Raw genomic sequence first — 17,347 nt, 5'->3', positions numbered from 1 at the left:
GGGGGTTTTAGGAATTTAATAACGGTCAGATGAGCATACAGGGGACTGCCTTAGGGCACTTGTTGGGGTCCGGGGGCGGAGCCCCCGTAAGCTCTGGGGTTTTAGGCATTTAATTACGGTCAGATGAGCATCCAGGGACCCTCCTTAGGGCCCTTAATTGGTGGGGTCCAGGGGGCAGAGCCCCCGGAAGCTCAGGGGTTTTAGTTATTTAATAACGGTCAAATTAGCATACAGGGGACCGCCTTAGGGCCCCTTGGTGGGGTCCGGGGGCGGAGCCCCCGTAAGCTCTGGGGTTTTAGGTATTTAATAACGGTCAGATGAGCAGCCTTAGAGCCCTTGGTGGGGTACGGGGGCAGAGCCACCGTTAGCTCTGGGGTTTTCGGAATTTAATTACGGTCAGATGAGCATATTTTGGTACCTCAATTGTGACGTTGGCAGGTCACCTATTTTTTCTCTCTCTCTTTCTTTCTTTTTTTCTGTAACAAACTTTTTTTTAAAGTGAGGGGGGCTCGAGCCCCCGAGCCCGGCCGTTCTGCAGACCCTGACATAAAGGCTTCTAAATAAGCATATTTGTCGCCCGACTGTTAATTTGGGAATTTCAAATTTTCTAACAAACGCATAAAAAGGTATGACTTACAAAAAAAATGAGAAAAAATACCGGAAAATCATGTCATTTCAATCAACATTTGTAAATCACTGGTATCACTCGAATAAAAATTACCCCCCCCCCCCCGCATCAGTACCCTATAACAAAAAATAGCCACGCTTTCCCATTCTATTATGTCCACGATATGCGGGTATCGCTATTATAAAAACCTCCATTGATAAATATAGGTAGCATGCGAAGTGTTTAGGAAATTTAATTCCTGTCAAGTTTCCTTTTCTTTGAATGGAAACGTCATTTAAGTCACTTTTGTGACTGGGGGGGGGGGGGCAACTGCCCCCTGCCCCCCCCCCCCCCCCCCCCCCCCCCCCCCCCCCCCCCCCCCCCCCCCCCCCACTTCCGGCGCCTATGCATGTATTTCATTTATACTTTTATTTGTTCGGTTGGCCATTTCGAGAAAAACAAACAAATTGTTTTTTATTGCCATCTTATTTCCTATTATACCTTTTTGTTAAATTTGTACTGTATTATATTGTAAATATATATTTTTAAATTCGTATATGTATGTATATATTTCATGTAAAAAATTACCTATGCTTTTTCAATGCATTTGCTGGAATTGAAATAAACGAATTGAATTGAATTGTAAAACTAGTATATATACATGTGTGTATAATCGCGAAATTCAATGTTCATGACTCAACCTTTACAGAACCTTTGCAGCACCCCCAGCCATGGAACATGAACGTTCCTGGCAAGTGTGTGTGTGTGTGTGGCTATACAATAACATGCTGTATAAATGGGGTTAATGCCCCCCCCCCCTCTCTCTCTGTCAATAATACACCTGTCGCACTTTCGAGTTGAAATGACAAAGCCCTTCTAAATTTAATTCAAATGTAATAAATACAGGTAATTATGCATTGATGTTTATCATGATTGTGTTCATTTGCAATGAATATGAAAAATAAATCAAAGAAATAATTTTCAAATCATTTTGTGAAGTGTGTATTCATTAAACAATAAAAACACAGAAGTGCAGCCGAAATCTTTGAGAGCCTGGGTGGACAAGAAATCAACAAATTATAGTTATTTTCACTCCGACCCTCTCGTCCTAGTAGCGTTTCTACATGGGGCACGTTCCCTCCTAATCGAATGGCGAAACATAGAAAAAAAATACCCCTACCCATCAAAAGAGGGGATGAGAGAGAAAGATAGACAAAGAGAGAGAGAGAGAGAGAGAGAGAGAGAGAGAGAGGGGGGGGGGGGAGAAAAAGAAAGGAAAGCGAGAATTTAACGTTAGAAAGAAAGCAACACACAAGTCTACCCCACCCCCTCTCGATTGCCTAGTTCTCTCACAATTCATTCATCAAGTAATCAAGTAATCTCCAAAGCCTCTCGTTAAAAAGCAAAGTATCATTGGCGGAAATCCTGGGGTAAAGGGGCGCGTCCCCACACTATTTGATAAGGGGTGGGCTTTTCAATACCCCCCCCCCCATGATTTTGGGTCGTTCGTTCTGCCAAATATAAATCGCTCAAACCAAACTTGAATGTATAAACTTTAAAAAAAGCAATTTAAAAAATGTCTGGCCCGTCAAGGGGGAGGAGGGGATTGCGATGGTCGCACTTTATTCCCGTTCTTACTTGCGTGATAAAAGTTGATGACCCCCTTTATACGCTTGTCAGGAAAAAATGTGTCCCCCTCATGTTTGAAGAGAGATTTCTGTCCATGCAAATTAATCGTTGTTGATAATATCTTGCCCTGCTTTACATTGTATACCTCAGCCACACTATTGAACCGACTTCAGACCGATTGACCCTTCGCCAGTTAGGTTATCGTAACTTTTGTTCGGTTTAAATTCAGTCTAGTGTTGTTCTCAGTGTGACTGGTGTAGGCCTTTGAGCAAGAAAACGTGCGCGCGCCCATTGAACGATTACGTAATATGCACCCAGGCGATACACGAGCTCGGGGTGGCGGGAAAGTTTGAATAGCTGAGGCAGCTAGGTGAAAGTATGTGATTGTATGTGGTGGTACAGGATTGCAGTGAATGGCATGATACAATGGGGAATGCTGTTCAGATCAGCCACGGCCACCGTGCACAAAGAAACATCTTTGAACAGTTTTCACTGCGGGAAGAAGGGTCTAGAAACGTGTCACGAATTCATTGCTAAATATATGACCATTTTTCATCTTTCTTAGAAATGTTAACCTACCAAATAATATTGAGAAAACATGACATGTATTTCAAAAAGGACTGAGGCGTGTTTCGTCTATCGAACGTTTGGGCACTGCAGTAAGTTGGCGAAACAGAAATTCATCATGCAGCGGAGACAAAAGAGTGACCAGTAAGTAAAATAAATCATTTAATTTCGAATGTTTTGAAAGGCCTGATTTTGAGATGAATTACACTTCTTAAAGTAGCGGGAAAGAGTAAAGTAATCGACCTACAACTGTTAAGTAATGAACGTAAACTAAATAGTGTACTATATTTTGAAATTAGAGTGAAATCAACAGACCGTCTTTTGGAGCCAGAATGGTATTAACTCTGTATACAAGATATTCATTAACACGTACCCTTCTGACTCCAAAGAGACGAGATAATCTAATGCAAAAATGTCCGATTTGGCCTGAGTAATGAGAATATATGGTATGCCTTTTACTCGCTAGACACCCTTCCATATGGTCGTTGTCATTTTACATTTGTCAGGGGCGGATCTAGCTTTTTGCTAAGGGGGCCGGGGGTTGACCAATAATGACGATGCGGAGCATCGTCCACGAGCCGCGAAGCGGCGACCCGATTTTTGGGGGGGTGTTTATTTCAACCCCGTAAGTGATGTTTTCCTGGCATCTATTAACACAATGGAGACCATAAAAAGCAGTGCATGATAACGTCTTTTTAAATCAAGTAACAGTTAAATACACAGTTATATCCAGAGTTATCATGTGTTTGGTTAAGTTACCAGATGAGTTGAATATCTTCTCACAATATTTGCACTTGAAAGGGTTTCTCTCCAGCGTGCGTTCTTTTTTCTTTCTTTTTTTCTTTTTTTTTCTTTCTTTTTTTTCCCTTTTTTTTTTTTGGGGGGGGGGGGGGGTTTAAACCCCCTTAACCCCCCCGTAGATCCGCGCCTGGGGACTCTGTGACATTTGTTCGCCCAACCCCCCCCCCTCCCCCCAAAAAGAAATAATAATAATAATAATAATAATAATAATAATAATAATAATAATAATAATAATAATAATAATAATAATAATAATAATAATAATAATAAATGAAATAAATACATAGAAATAGAATAAAATAAAATTACAAGTTTTAAAAAAAAAGATAAGATTTAAAAAAATGGTCCCCGGATTTTTTTTTTTTTTTTGGGGGGGGGGGTTGCAACCCCCCCCAACCCCCCCTCTAGATCCGCTTCTGTTTGTATATATGGCAATAGTGATGTCAGAGCACTCCAGCAAAGCATAGACAGTCAATGCTAATGAACTTAAAGTAGCGGGTCAGAACGGGTCAGAGGGACACCTGTATGCGTGGATCAATTGCCGATATGCAATTGATATGATGTTGCATAACGACTGTAATTAAAAGCCACCGATAGTAATTAAACGGCGGTCATGTTTTAACCTATATACACACATCGCTCGAGTCTGGCCAGTTGAAGCCAGTTGTAGTTAATGATCTTGTAGTAAAGGCTAAGTCCACTCCAAAAATGACTTGCATTCAAAAGATGCAGGAATTAAAACAGGAGAAACAGAGCAAAAAAAAGTATGAGGAAAATCGGATCACTAATAAGAAAGTATTTTTTTTTAAAGTATGAAAAGCTATGGATCAATAAAAATCACTACACAAATTGCCCAATTGGTTATCACTTTGTGACGTCATTGCCTCACTAAACAATTGCTTTATGTATTTTTATCCCACTAATTTCCCTTTTTATCCCCAAGAACTTGATTTCCCCAGGTTATATGATTTGTATCATTTTGCATGCATGATATTTCACAATCTTTTATGATTTTTGAAATACTGACACTTTTTTTCGAAATACTATAATCACAATTATTAATTTTTACACAAACAGTTTATTAAAATTCACGTTTTTCATGATTGAACATAATTCCTCCCAAAAATCGATATTAGATTAAGTGCATCCACACGAAAACATATGGCCTATTACTATCAATACATCTAGGATGCTGGTGTGAGGAAATGAGATTTTTAGGGGGAAATTGGAAATTTATATTATCAATATAAAGAAAACAATTAGTGGATAGTGAGGCAATGGCGTCTTGTGATTTTCAACTTAAAATGTAATTACAAGTTCATAACTTTCTCATTAGTTATCCGATTTTGCTCAAACTTTCTTTTGATTGGTTTGTCTGATTGTTCTGCTTCTATTGAAAGTAAGTTATGTTTGGTGTGGACTTGCCCTTTAAATACCGGTAACTTCATCCTTTTTTATAGGGAGGGGGTCACCAGAACCCACTCCCACCTTGTACGTACGCCTGTTTGTTATTACAAACCCCCAAATCGGGACTCTGTATGTTGAAAAAAGGGATTGATTCTTCCCAACCTTTAAAAAAACAATATCAGTCACATACCGACACACTAAACTGACCCCAAACCGTAATATATTTTTTTGGTCCAAGTCTGTAGTCGGCCTGTAGTCGTTATGTAGTCGGTCTGTTTCGGTCTCGTTGGACTGGGGTATAATGCTAAAGATGTGTAATAGCTGAATTGAGGCATGTGAAAGGAATATACTTTGATTTTGTTTTTAATTTTCAGAATGATTCTGGCTTGCAGCTATATCGGTGATTGCAGTTGATGTTACATCCCAAAGTGAAAGACATCTACATGTAGAAGACCAGACATCAAAGGGAGAACGCATGCAGGTACTCGTTCTGACTTTATGCAGTGCTGTGAGCCATTGCATGAGGTGACGGCTGCTTAAATACTGGTAATGTCATCTTTTTATAGGGAGAGGGTCACCAGAGCCCACCTCATACGCCTGTTTGTTATTAGAAACTCCAAATCTGGACTTCTTATGTTAAAAAAAAAAGTTTTTTTTTCTTCCTCAGCCATTTAAGTGACAATAATTAAAAGGTTATTATGAATCATCAGTTATTTCATGAGGACACCAATTAATTTGTATTTTACCTGTTTATATGCTTGTGTATTTATACATTTTTGTTTTTGCTGCCGTTATTTGTTTTAATCTTACCAACGAGGGCCTCATGGAAGACCATCAAATGGGTGATTATGTGCCATCCTGTATAAATATCAGTAATAAATAGATAAATAAATACTACCTCAGTCACATACCGACAGACACCAAACTGACTCCGAACCGATCATTGCTGTTGTGGTAATATCATTTTGTTTCCAGTCTGTAGTCGGTCCATTGTCGGTCTGTTGTAGGTCTTGTTGGACTGGGGTATAAATGGTAAAGATTTGAAATAGTTGAATTCAGGCATGTGATAAGGATATACTTTGATATAAAGAAAGTATTCTTATTCATTTTTTAAATTTTCAGAATGAGTCTGGCTTGCAGCTATATCGGTGATTGCAGTTGATGTTACATCCCAAAATGAAAGACATCTAGGAGACCAGACATCAAAGTGAGAACACATGCAGGCACGGAATGATGGACGCCTTTTTATGATGGACCACTCTACTCTTGATGACTTTATACAGTGCTACGGGCCATTCAAATTATGTGCAACAAGGTAGGAACAGTTTTTGCTCTTAAATGCCTTTGGGTAAATCTCAATTCCTTGTGACTTGAGATTTCAAAGTGAAGTTTATGACTAGTATTTAAAAAACAAAACACGATGTAGATGAGCAACACAAAGTCAAACAATTATTGATAATTAAACATACACATTCAGCTTGATATACAGTTCACAAGAATTGTTTAGTGCGAAAGCTCAAATTATAGTCGACATAAATGGGAAAGGACATGTGTCTCCCCCCCCCCCTCCCCCGCTATTTATGAGGACCGCTATTCATAAGGACCGCTTTTCATAATTTGAGAAAAGGGTCATTATTCTAACCATCAGCACATGAATGAAGCGGTAGAGAGGGGGTTTTACACAATATTCAATCTTGTCGTAAATATACAATATTGCACGAAGTTAGATTTTCAAGATTTTAAGCCAAATAAGATACGATTTTGTGACCGTAAGGCATTTTGCGAACGGTGATGTCCCCTGTATTATGTCTTTTTAAAAGTATATTTTTCTTTTTAGCTTTGATAATTATATAGAGACATCCCCATAAACTTGCTTATATAGTTCCCCTGCTCCAGTGATTACAAAAAAACAAAAACAAAACATAACTCACGATTAATCCTATCGTAATTTGTCCCCCTTGTGGGAAATCTTGCCCCCCCCCTTAACTGAGAGTAAAACTTATGACAATTTATTTTGGTAACAAGACGCTATATTTTACCACCAAAAAACACCTACCCCCCCCCCCCCCCTCGCCGAAATAAATATAAATGTCCTACATATGACTGTTCGAATCTTCATCATGAAATTATAGGCGTAGGCGGCGGGGTTAAGATTAATAATATGGTTTTAAAACAACTATAAAAAAAAAAAACACAATCTATTCCTGTTCTCAATGTGTATGAAGAATTGACAGGTGGTCTGGTTTATTATGATGTGTTTGTTCTGTAATTATCTATCTTGGTTCGGTTCACTGGCGTACTGATAAGGGGGGGGGGGGTGGGGAGTTAACCTCCCAAATAAATTTCAAATGTGGTTAATTTCTAATTCGATACCAGTGATTTACAAATGATGCTGAAATGACAGGGTTTTTCCTGGTTTTTCATTAACTGTTGCCCATCACACCAGTGGCGGAATTCCCCACTTTTTCCCCCTTTTACATAGGACCAGTGCCCCCCTTTTTTTTTGACAACTGTCTTTTACCTCTCTTTTCATCTCTGGTGAGTGCTTGCAAATGTAGATCGAGTCACAAACTAGCTTAGGCTGTTGGGGGCATCCCCCGAGCACGGAGAAGAAATTTCTAGGGCCAGAAGACCCGCACTTGCTAGATAACAGGCTCAGAAGGGGCAGTAACCTTAAAAAGTTCACTCGAATTTTTTGTTTCAAATAATTAAAAACAAAAACGAATATCACTCGGGGTACCTCCAGAACGGAGGCTCCCTAAGGTATTTGGCTGCCTAGATCGGGCAGAAACCTGGCTTAGGCTGTGGGGCCATCTCCTGAGCACGGAGAAGAAATGTCCAGGGCCAGAAGACCCTCACTGGCTAGATAACAGACGCGAAAGGGGCAGTACCCTTAAGAAGTTCACTCGAATTTTATTGATTAAAATAATTAAAGAAAAAAACGAATCTCACTCGGGTCCCTCCAGAACGAAGGCTCACTAAAGAACGTGGTTGCCTAGATCGGACCTGAAACTGGCTTAGGCTGTTGGGGGCATCCCCTACAAAGCTCACTCGAACTTTATTAATTAAAATAATTTAATAACAAAACGAATCTCTCTCTGGTCCTTCCTGAACGGAGGCTCCATAAAGAATGTGGCTGACTAGATCGGGCCACAACCTGGCTTAGGGTGTGGGGGCTCTCCCCTGCCCCAAAGCACGGATAAGAGATTTCCAGGGCCAGAAGACCCGCACTGGCTAGATAACAGACGCGAAAGGGGCAGTACCCTTAAGAAGTTCACTCGAATTTTATTGATTAAAATAATTAAAGAAAAAAACGAATCTCACTCGGGGTCCCTCCAGAACGGAGGCTCCCTCAGGTATTTGGCTGCCTAGATCGGGCAGCAACCTGGCTTAGGCTGTGGGGCCATCTCCTGAGCACGAAATGAAATGTCCAGGGCCAGAAGACCCTCACTGGCTAGATAACAGACGCGAAAGGGTCAGTAACCTCAAAAATATCACTCGAATTTTATTGATTAAAATAATTAAACATTAAACGAATATCACTCGGTGTCCCTCCAGAACAGAGGCACCCTTAGAAATGTGGCTGCCTAGATCGGGCCAAAACCTGGCGTAGGGTGTGGGAGACATCCCCTCGAGCACAGAGAAGAAATGTCCAGGGCCAGAAGACCCGCACTGGCTAGATAACAGACGCGGAAGTGGCAGTAGCCCTAAAAAGTTCACTCGAATTTTATTGATTAAAATATTAAATATTAAACGAATCTCACTCGGGGTCCCTCCAAAACGGAGGTTCCCTAATGGAGGCTTCCTAAGGAATTTGGCTGCCTAGCTCGGGCCACAACCTCGCTCAGGCTGTGTGTGTGTGTGTGTGGGGGGGGGGGGTATTTCCAGGGCCAGAAGACCCGCACTAATTAGAGAACAGACGAATCTCACTCGGGGTCCCTCCAAAACGGAGGTTCCCTAAGAAATGTGGCTGCCTAGATCGGGCCACAACCTGACTTAGGCTTCCTGATGGCTGTCTAGATCGGGCTTTAAACTGGCTGAGGCTGTGGGGGCATCCCCCGAGCACGGAGAAGATATTTCCAGGGCCAGAAGACCCGCACTGGCTAGATAACAGACGCGAAAGGGGCAGTACTCCTAAAAAGTTTACTTGAATTTTATTGATTAAAATAATTAAATATTAAACGAATCTCACTCGGGGTCCCTCCAAAACGGAGGTTCCCTAAGAAATGTGGCTGCCTAGATCGGGCCACAACCTGGCTTAGACTTCCTGATGGCTGTTTAGATCGGGCTTTAAACTGGCTGAGGCTGTGGGGGCATCCCCGAGCACGGAGAAGATATTTCCAGGGCCAGAAGACCCGCACTGGCTAGATAACAGACGCGAAAGGGGCAGTACCCTTAAAAAGTTCACTCGAATTTTATTGATTAAAATAATCAAATATCAAAACGAATCTCACTCGGGTCCCTCCAGAACGAAGGCTCACTAAAGAACGTGGTTGCCTAGATCGGACCTGAAACTGGCCTAGGCTGTTGGGGGCATCCCCTACAAAGCTCACTCGAACTTTATTAATTAAAATAATTTAATAACAAAACGAATTTCTCTCTGGTCCTTCCAGAACGGAGGCTCCATAAAGAATGTGGCTGCCTAGATCAGGCCACAACCTGGCTTAGGCTGTGGGGGCACTCCCCTGCCCCCAATCACGGATAAGAGATTTCCAGGGCCAGAGACCCGCACTGGCTAGATAACAGACGCGAAAGGGGCAGTACCCTTAGAAATATAACTCGAATTTTATTGATTAAAATAATGAAAGAAAAAAACGAATCTCACTCGGGGTCCCTCCAGAACGGAGGCTCCCTCAGGTATTTGGCTGCCTAGATCGGGCAGCAACCTGGCTTAGGCTGTGGGGCCATCTCCTGAGCACGGAAAAGATATTTCCAGGGCCAGAAGACCCCCACTGGCTAGATAACAGACGCGAAAGCGGCAGTACCCATAAACAAATCACTTCGAATTTTATTAATTAAATTTAAAAAAATGAATCTCTCTCGGGGTCAGTCCAGAACGGAGGCTGCCTAAGGAATGTGGTTGCCTAGATCGGGCCACAATCTGGCTAAGCCTGAGCATGGAGAAGAGATTTCCATTGCCAGAAGACCCGCACTAGCTAGATAACAACCGCGAAAGGGGCAGTACTTTTAAGAAGTTCACTCGAATTTTATTAATTAAAAAAATTAAATAACAAACATATCTCTCTCGGATCTCTCCATAACAGAGGCTTCCTTAGGTATTTGGCTGCCTAGATCGGGCAACAACCTTGCTCAGGCTGTGCGGGCATCTCCCGAGCACGGAGAAGAAATGTCCATTGCCAGAAGACCCGCACTGGCTAAAACACAGACGCGGAAGGGGCAGTAACCTCAAAAATATCACTCGAATTTTATTGATTAAAATAATTAAACATTAAACGAATATCACTCGGTGTCCCTTCAGAACAGAGGCACCCTTAGAAATGTGGCTGCCTAGATCGGGCCAAAACCTGGCGTAGGGTGTGGGAGACATCCCCCCCCCCCCGAGCACAGAGAAGAAATTTCCAGGGCCAGAAGACCCGCACTGGCTAGATAACAGACGCGGAAGTAGCAGTAGCCCTAAAAGTTCACTCGAATTTTATTGATTAAAATAATTAAATATTAAACGAATCTCACTCGGGGTCCCTCCAGAACGGAGGCTGCCTAAGGAATGTGGCTGCCTACATCGGACCACAATCTGGCTTACCCTGAGCACGGTGAAGAGATTTCAATTATCAGAAGACCCGCACTTGCTAAATAACAGACGCGAAAGGGGCAGTATCCTTAAGAAGTTCACTCGAATTTTATTAATTAAAATAATTAAAGAAAAAAACGAATCTCACTCGGGATCCTTCCGAAACGGAGGCTCCCTAAGGAATTTGGCTTCCTAGCTCGGGCCACAACCTGGCGCAGGCTGTGTGTGTGTGTCGGGGGGGGGGGCTTCTCCCGAGCACGGAGAAGAGATTTCCATTGCCAGAAGACCCGCACTGGCTAAATAACAGGAAGGGGCAGTACCCTTAGAAATATAACTCGAATTTTATTTATTAAAATAACCAAATAACAGATCGAATCTCTCTCGGGGCCACCCAGAATGGAGGCTCCCTAAGAAGTTTGGCTGCCTAGCTCGGGCAACAACCTGGCTCAGGCTATGGGGGCATCTCCGGGGCACGGAGAAGAAATTTTCAGGGCCAGAAGACCCGCACTGGCTAGATAACAAACGCCAAAGGGGCAGTATCCTTAAGGAGTTCACTCCAATTTTATAAATTGAAATAATTAAAGAAAAAAAAACCAATCTCACTCGGGGTCCCTCCAGAACGGAGGCTGCCTAAGGAAAGTGGCTGCCTGTATCGGGCCCCAATATGGCTTAGCCTGAGCACGGAGAATTGATTTCCATTACCAGAAGACCTGCACTGGCTAGATAACAGACGCGAAAGGGGCAGTACCCTTAAAAATATTACTCGAATTGTATTAATTAAAATAACCAAAACGAATTTCTCTCGGGGTCCCTCCATAACGGAGACTCCCTAAGGAATATAGCTGTCTTGCTCGGGCCACAACCCGGCTCAGGCTTTTTTTTTTGGGGGGGGGGAGGGGGTGCATCCACCCCCCTCCCCCCCCCCCCCCCGAGTACGGAGAAGAGATGTCAAGGGCAGAAGACCCGCACTGGTTAGATAACAGACGCGGAAGTGGCAGTACCCTAAATAGTTCACTCGAATTTTGGGGTCCCTCCAGAACGGAGGCTCCCTACTAAGGAATGTGGCTGCCTACAGTTTGTACGTCTTTTCGGATAAAAAAAAACCCTTCCTTTTCTTGTATCTGTTACTCTTCACCACTGATCAGTGCCCCTTTTATGAGTTCTGCACGTGACCCTTTTCCTTTCTATTAAAAATTACCATGTTTCCTTCGGATAAGTGCCCCTTTTCCTCTTTTATATGAACCTCTCCCACTTTCCGAAATGCACCTCTTAAGATCTGATAAATGCCCCTATTAATATCTGATAGGTGCTCTTTTCCTTCAACAGATTCCCCATTTTAATTCTTACAAGTGCCTTTTTCATTTATGTTGAGTGTCTCTTTTCAGGTGCAAGAAGGGCCATTTTCACCTCTGATAATAATCCTTTTTACTTTGACACGAGCAGCTTTTCTTTTTTTTTATAACTGTCTTTTTCCCTTTTTTCCTTTCTTCATAGCATGCACCCCTTATTCATGGCGACTTAGAGCCCTTTTATCTATAATTTTCCCTAGAGCTCGCTCGCATTTATAGATAGTTATAATCATGTTACTTATAAAAAAGGACTTTTCAGTCTTTCTTCATTAGATTGGGCTTATTAATACTCATCACGGTTTGTTTTTTGCACTGGGACCTCACAAATCTTAAAAATTTTGCTCGCTCGCTTCGCTCGCCCTAAGATTAATATATAGACCATCACACCAACTGCAAAGTATGTTGCTTAATTAAGCAGTATCTTGTACAACGTAAATAAAAACATTGATTTCATCCCTGGTAGTGTAATCACAATCGTGACGATGTAGGACTATATACCAATGTCTAAAAATGGGATATGTTTTTTGATGTTTCCCTTTGTAGGTGCCCCTTTTGGGCTTGTGCCCCCCCCCCCCTCCCCTATTTTGGAAGATGCTGCATTATGCTATTTGGTGGTGATGCGGATTTTGGTCTGACCCCCAAAGTTTTTGCGTCATACCAAAAGACGTTAAAAGATGGGAGTTGTTGCTACCTTGTTTTGGCGTTCAACAGTAAGGGATAGAGCAACGTCGATCTGGCGCTGCTCAGTGGCTGCCGGGCTTACAATCAATTGGGCAAAAAGAATTTCCGTTTCGGTTTAATAAAATTTGGATTGGACTATCAGGCTATTATTATTATTATTATTATTATTACGCCACTGTGTTTAATGACGACTAACGTCAGCCGTACTCTTCGTTTGTTTTGTTACCTTTATTGTATTTTCTTTTTTATTTTGGTACTATAAGCTATTTTCTACAAAATCCTTATTTTCGTATAAACAATTACTAGTTTCTGAAATAGCAAACTAATTCCTTAAATAACTATGATAATGGGCCTGCTTGGTCTACTTAATGTCTCAGTGGCGTAGCCTGGATAAGATCAGTCGGGAGTAGGATGGTGGGGTAAGATTTCTCACAAGGAGGACAAATTACGGTAGGATTATATGTGTTTGTGTTTTACCAAAGAGATACAAGCTGGTATCTTTTTGGTTTTACTTCTTTTTTTCGTCACCACAGGAGCGGGAGATGTCTCTATACAATCACCAAAGATAAAGAGGTAAAAAATAACTACTTTAAAAACAGACAAATATTCAGGGCCATATTCGCCCCCAACATCTACAGTTGGATCGTCCTCAATCCAATATCTCCCTTTGTTATAAGCATTTTGTTTATTGCTCATTTCGTGATATGAATAGCGACCCTCATTTCGTGTTATGAATAGCAACCCTATTCTCGTATTATGAATAGCGGTCCTCATCTCGTATTTTGAATAGCGACCCTCTACTCATATTACGAATAGCGACCCTCATTTCGTATTATGATAGCGACCCTCATTTCGTATTATGATAGCGACCCTCTACTCCTATTATGAATAGCGACCCTCATTTCGTATTATGAAAAGCGACCCTCTTCTCGTTTTATGAATAGCGACCCTCTTCTCGTTTTATGAATAGCGACCCTCTTCTCGTTTTTATGAATAGAAACCCTTATTTCGTATTATGAATAGCGGTCCTTACAAGTAATGACCGTCAATGTGAATTATGAATAGCGACCCTCACCTCACATTATGAATAGCGACCAGACCTTGCTCTACCCGACCCATAGAATTCAGTGTTTCTGTTTCTTAATTCCGAGAATTATGGAACTCCAGAGAATTTTGAGTATTAAAAAATATAGACATTCAATAAAAATGGACAAATTATAAACAAATATTAGATACTTCACAACATTCATTAAATTTATGAAGATAATATTGAATTTCATACAGGTTTGTTACGAAATGACATAGAAGGGTATTATTTTGTTCACTGTGTTTTCTTTTCTTTTCCTCTCCCGGCTGTCGCCCAAGACTCCGGTATCGACACAGCCCTCTCAAGAGCTCCTTAGTCACAAATGGGAGTGGGTGATATCCAAAGACGACCACTCTAGCAGCCAAGTGGTCAGGTCAGCGTTGGACTGGATGGACCGCTGCTGCAGGGAGGACTCGGCATCACCGCCAGTCATGACGGGACAAGTTCCGACGTCGGCGTCGATCATCGAAATACAAGCCAGTATATCATCGGGGAGAGGGGCGGACGACTTCGGTTCACGAATATCGAGGACGACGACGTCAGCACCCAGGTCAACAGTTGAGCTGGACTAGGCGGTGGACTGGACGGACCGCTGCAGGGACGACTCAGCATCCCCGCCAGTCACGGCGGGACAAGTTCTGACGTCGGCGTCAAGATTAGTCGTGCCGGTCGATCGTCGACATGCAAGCCAGCATCATCGTGGAAAGAGGGGCAGCCGACTTCGGTTTGCGAATATCGTTGTTAGAAATCTCTTCGATGCGCAGTCGTGTGGCGATTGATCGTGATGGCCTTTCCTTTAATGATGGACCCTGGTTGTCAATGATTTTACTCATTCAAATTCATGCAGAATTATGCAAATTCATGCAGAATCATGCAAATTATGATACGTGTTAGACATACATCATTGGCGTAAACAGCTCTTGGTGATCAAGGCTGGCGGACGCCCCGGGCCACCCCTGGAAGCACAGTTATGTTTTATACACAATATGCAGTGCTTGTGCATCACACAGGGCTGCCTAAATAATTATGCCAGCCTTCAAGACTAGGAAGGATTCCGTCTCATGTTCGTTATTATATTTGGTCGCTAAATCTTGTTGTCTCATAAGTTAGTAAGTATTGTGGTGTTCTGAACCACATTGACCTCAAGTGTATAATTTTCCTTCATATTTGGTCTGATCTAAGCTGTAGTCGAGCTATTAACTGAATAGTATGATCAGATACAAACACGGTAGCAACTACAATGAACTTTCGAAAATTCATCTAGTAAGGGCAATTCCAATCGCCTTGTGTGTCCCCTACTAAATGTGCGAACTTGGCAATGACGTATTTTGATTCCGAATATGACAAAATATGGACAAAATATGCTTGGACTTGCCCAATAATAATTATCTTAGATTCTAGGATAACCATCCCACAGATGGACTATACCCTATATGCGGACAAACTGAATCATATATAAGTAAACCTCTTGTCAATGGCTTGATTCTAAGTTTAGAGGCACATGTCCTCAACGAATGGTGAAAAGGACGAGGAAAAGGATAGGAACAAAGGGAAATGAGATAAAATAAAACTAAAAGATAGAGGGGCAAAGGAAATTGAAAGAGACGTCATAGAACTCCCTCTCCCCATAATTATCTCCCCTCCTTTCACTTTATATGAATGTCGTTGAAAAATGGTTAGATACAGTATGTAATGTTTTGATATACAATGTTTTGAAATTTAATGTTTTGAAATTTAATGTTTTGAAATTTAATGTTTTGAAATGTTATGCTTTCAAGCAATGTCAATGATCATTTAGCTATGACTGTAATTTTGGAAGTGTCATATTTATCTGTATTTGTTCAAGTTGCAGTGTTTTATGATAACTGCAGAGTGACTTTCTATGATTGTTTAAATAATGTTAAAAAATATCAGGTATGATCGCCCCATAAAGCCTGCGTTTGCTTTTATCCATCATGACTGTTGTAGAAAAAATCCTATATTCATCAAAACAAGTTTTTGGCTGGGAAGAACGTTTTATGGCACTCGTTTAGTATTTTTCCATCCGGCTCTTACCTTTCTAACCCAAAGAATTCTCCTCTTAGAGGGTTGTTGAAGGGCACCTCCGGTCCAAGAATAACTTATTTTCAATAAAAGCGGAAAATCAGACAATTCGATTCAAGCCTAACAAGGTTGAGTAAAGTCGAATAACTAACTACGTATCTTTTAGAGACATGAAAATTGATGGAAAAATATTAAAAAAATCACTTGACAAATTGGCAAACTCATTCAGTCATGAGCTTGTGACTTCACTATAGTTTTTCATGAATTCGGCCTTTTTTCTTTTATCATGCTTAGATTGATTATATAATTCGCCAAAGCCTCCCATAAACATATTAAGCCTTGACTGTTTTATCGACAGTAATACATTTGTGTATACAACTATCAAGTAAATGTTTTCTCTGTTATGTACATACATTTCTAAATGAAGTCATGTTTGTAAATGAATTAGGAAGTAATTTCTAGGGGGATACAACTAAACATTACAAGATCTAAACATGCAATCAATAATAACTAGTTAGGGAACGGCATCACAAACTCATAACCAAGTTGCATATTTTTCACAAACTTGTTTGGATATGTTTGTCTCCGTTTTCTTTCCTCTTTTAAAGCAGGTATCGTTCCACAAAACTGTCTCAAGTAGAAGTTCACCGACATCCAACTATGTGTATTAAACTAACATGCATGTCAATGGGAAGTTGGTAATCTTTACGGTTTTGTGAAACGCTACCCAGTTTCTTCTTGGAACGGATTTGTTCAGTTTTACGATTGGAATAACTATTTCTTGTAGGTTGATGCACTGAAGAATGCATATGATATGGGCTTAAAAGTGAGATTCGTTGCCACTTTCAAATCAGCAGATGGTCTATTCACTGCGGATAAATACATGTAGGCTTTTATTCCAATGGTCTCACTCTAAAATCTAATGAGATTCGAGATTTTTCAAATATCTTGCAGCTTATTCCCCCCACCTTTTACGTGGAAGTAAGATTGCCATGCAAAACCGTACACTGATGAGAGGCCCTTAAAAAATTGCCCCCCCCCCCAAAAAAAAAAAAAAAAAGTTTATTGCCAATTTTGTTCAACACAAAATATGGTTCAAGGAGTAAAGGAAGGCCCATTTTTGTTTACAGCATTGGTCGCAAATATAACGCTGTCCGGTTTTTAAACAATTTGGGCAATGAATAAGTTAGTTTTTAAATGTTTTGAAACATTTTGCAATACAGCATGAACATGTGCATCACTCTACAAATGTTATATGTTTTAATAAGAGTATTACATACATAGTATTATGAATCTCAGCGAACTCATTCATTTTACCTTTGTCACTGCTTGTTGTTGATGTAATATATTCATAAGTTAGGGGTAATACTTGTGTCTATGGATTTTAGTCTAGTCAAAATAAGAAATTTAGGCATACCCTAAACTAA

The 17,347-nt window shown here is 41.0% G+C and overlaps 1 long non-coding RNA gene across 1 annotated transcript; it reads left to right on the top strand.

Annotated features, from left to right (window-relative positions):
* Nucleotides 1-5,493: 5,493 nt before the first annotated feature.
* Nucleotides 5,494-16,959, top strand: LOC115928301. Its single transcript, XR_004066005.1, has 3 exons — nucleotides 5,494-5,557; nucleotides 6,134-6,326; nucleotides 14,156-16,959. It is a non-coding gene; the product is annotated as an uncharacterized LOC115928301 (long non-coding RNA).
* Nucleotides 16,960-17,347: the final 388 nt, after the last annotated feature.

Source organism: Strongylocentrotus purpuratus, unplaced genomic scaffold (assembly GCF_000002235.5).
Source record: "Strongylocentrotus purpuratus isolate Spur 01 unplaced genomic scaffold, Spur_5.0 spur5_scaffold_21, whole genome shotgun sequence".
Lineage (NCBI taxonomy): Eukaryota > Metazoa > Echinodermata > Echinoidea > Camarodonta > Strongylocentrotidae > Strongylocentrotus > Strongylocentrotus purpuratus.
Note: the sequence above shows the minus strand (reverse complement) of the source record. Positions and strands in the feature narration are given on the sequence as shown.